General features: G+C 37.5%; 1 long non-coding RNA gene across 1 annotated transcript; it reads left to right on the top strand.

Annotated features, from left to right (window-relative positions):
• On the top strand, positions 1-2,502 carry LOC119027635. The gene is made up of 4 exons (XR_005077446.1): positions 1-135; positions 582-694; positions 1,807-1,908; positions 2,337-2,502. It is a non-coding gene; the product is annotated as an uncharacterized LOC119027635 (long non-coding RNA).
• The last annotated feature ends 697 nt before the right edge of the window (positions 2,503-3,199 follow it).

Genomic DNA, 3,199 nt, shown 5'->3' with positions numbered 1-3,199 from the left:
CTGGGAAACAGTCGACTTTTCCCCCGATGGGAAGAAGTTTGATCTGAACATCTCTTTATGTTTAATTGTAACTTCATGACATATTTGACCAATTGCTTTTTACCGATAGCCGAATTAAAGAAGAAGGCAGACAAAGTAAGAATGTGTATAGACAGTGTTTCTCAAAGTGTATGGAGTTTCTCTTACCGCTACAAGGCTCAAATTGGGCATTTTTCTAATGATATCTGGTGACTTTTTCCATGGACCGCCAGAAGCAGTTTATAGTAGAGAGTTTACTGTATTTGTGAAATGTGACATGTTCCTGTTAATATGTCTTATTCTTGCATACATTTGCTGTAAATGTTGAGCTACAACCGCTGGGAAGTAAGAAACTCTTCAGACAGGCAGCAAGCATGCTTTGACAGCGATTAAGCGACAAAAATGACACTTTTTACAAAGAAAGAGACATCTTAGAATTTTGTCTTTAACGCCGAATTTACAAAAAAGCATCAGCGATTTAGAATTCGTCGTGGCTGTTTGACAACTTATAATTATTTACTTTCTCCCATGCACCGACTCTTAACATCACGGAAACGTTCAAGGGAGTCCGGTGATCGTATCCTGCTCCTGCTCTTCCGCTCTGCTGGGATGGAGGAGGAGATTAAGCGGGGCTCGGGGCGCCCTCTGCTGGTCAAAGTTCTCCAGGACCAGGAAGGTATTTCATCCACAACTACTCAACTATCATATTCACTATCTTCACATTTTCACTTACTTCATTAGTGTCAAAAATACATAAATAAGACTGCTGTTTATCTCAGTCAGAATTGTTCATGGATCCTGAATCTTTAACACTGCAGCTTTTTCATTACATATGTTCAGTGGATGAGAAATAATCCATCACTAACAAGCATTATCTTAATCACAAATAATGAATTTTGCAATGTAATGTGTCATTTTAACAGTATTGATGTTAATCGGGAATATTCTAGATTCCCATAGGAAATCATGGGATTTTGAAAATTTTTGCATCATGAGGAGAAACTTCACAAACTTTGGGAATCAGCTACAAAAAAAATTAACTCAGTGGTCCCTTCTTGTAAATTCAGCATTAAATTCACTACATTAAGATTGTTCCTTTACTTGTATAAAGATTTCAGTTTGTCGCGACATCGCTGTAAAAGCTGGTCTGGTTTTCTTGTTTTAAGTGCCTCTGTGGCTGAGGTGCATCGTGCCTCCCATCAGCTGTTTGAATACACTGTCATATGATATGTCATCAACAGAAAACATATGAAATTGTACAAATCCAGAACACATTAATTAGGAGGCTACTTCTTTCAGGAAGAAATAATGCAGTGAAAGTCACCAGACTCCCTTACAAAATGCTCAATTTTAAAACATAGTCAAAAGAAGGAACTATATAAACGTTGTGAAATGCAGTTTATAATCCATTCTTATATTTTGGGCCTACTTGTTCATTCGGCGAAAGTTTTACATGAATATATTCCTTTATTTGTTTAGATTTTTTGGCATTCATTACACCTGGTGCACCTGCTCCACTAGGATCCTGTGTATCTCCGCCCCCACATTTGTTAGGGTTAGGCTTACTTTTAGAGACCCCCACAAAGTTCAGTTTATAGCTTGACCACTGTAGGAAAAGTTGTTTATTTGACGATTCTTGTTGATTCAGTGTAATAATTCTGTTAAAATTAGACAACTGTCATCTATCATTCTTAGTCTTCATATGGAAAGTTGATTAAAGTGTCTGTAGAAATATGCAGACATATGACCATTAAGACTAAATGAAAATAAACAACTTTTTCCTTTCAGGTCAGAATCAAACTGATGAGATGCATCCAGGAAGTTGCTCAGCAGGAAAACTGTGTCTTCAAATTCTTCTTCATGTGCTTGTTGAGACAAACACACAAACAGGTCCAATATACCACCAACAACAACAACAACAAAAACTTACAATGGATGTAGAGAATCATTTATTTATTAATGTATCAACATGTTTTAATTCTCCTTTTAATTTACATTCTCATTTTGTATTTATGTCATTAAACATTATTTGAAGGTTGAAACTAGTTATTGTCTTCAAGCGGATCTATTAAATTTGAGTCGTGAAAACTTACAACTGAGATAAAGTGTGTGAGAACTGGAGCATAATTAGTTGATAGGTTTTATTTATTGACACTTACTGTCATTTGGTCCATCATGAAACAGGATACAACACACACTCTCTGAAGTTTAACAGACCCAAGTGTACCAGTACATTATAAAATGTTTATTATTTAAACCTGTCCTGTTTGATGAAGTCACATCTTCTTCCTCTAATAAAACTGTCTCCTCTCTGACAGGAAGAAGATGATCTTGATCGCTCTGCTCGTTGTTCTGACCTCCTCTGTCCAGTAGCTCCAGTTCACAGCTCTCTCTCTCTCTCTCTCTCTCTCCCTCCCTGCTCCCGAGCTCTCAGAGAGCCGCTCCCTCACCTGAGCAGTGTGCTGCTCCGCTCCATTCACGGGAAGTCTCTGAGTGACGGCGTGTGTGTGTGTGTGTGTGTGTGTGTGTGTGTGTGTGTGTGTGTGTAAAAATAAAAAAATAAACTAGTAAACTGAATAAACTGTTGCTGTCCCTCTCCTGCAGTTCCGCCCCATCACGTTTTTAACTGACATTTAGAAAACTATAGAATGTGCTGCACACTCTGGGTGACTGACTCAAGTGACTCAAGTGACTCAAAAACCTGAATTACTTTAGTGAGAGACTCACACAAACTCAAGTCAGCAAAAGCAATCGAGCATCCCATCACTTACACAAATCTAATTCCATAAGTAGACAACTGATGATAAACACAATGAATCTTGAATGTTAAATATCAAAACTGAATATTTAGTTTTCATGATTGAAACACTTCAACGCAGAACTCTTTCTCACAACACCAGGCCTTGCAGACCTGACACAATTGCCCTTGTTGGATTGACACAGTTGTCATGCTGCAGTTGTTCACACTTGTTAAGATGTGGTTTCTAAGGAAACAATTTATACAAAATGAAGAACAACAGCAACATTAGAATTTTTCGCATTGCTGCAATTTCCTCATTTATGCTGATGGTACATCTTACTGGGTTCTGCTTCTGGGTTTCCTGTGCATATCTATATATCAATGTATCTATTATCAGTATGTTTACATTATAAACAGAACATCAAGTAAAGGCAGAGTATT

The sequence above is a fragment of the Acanthopagrus latus genome, chromosome 10, assembly GCF_904848185.1.
Source record: "Acanthopagrus latus isolate v.2019 chromosome 10, fAcaLat1.1, whole genome shotgun sequence".
NCBI lineage: Eukaryota > Metazoa > Chordata > Actinopteri > Spariformes > Sparidae > Acanthopagrus > Acanthopagrus latus.
The sequence above is the reverse complement of the archived record's forward strand: the minus strand, read 5'-3'. Positions and strand labels throughout refer to the sequence as shown.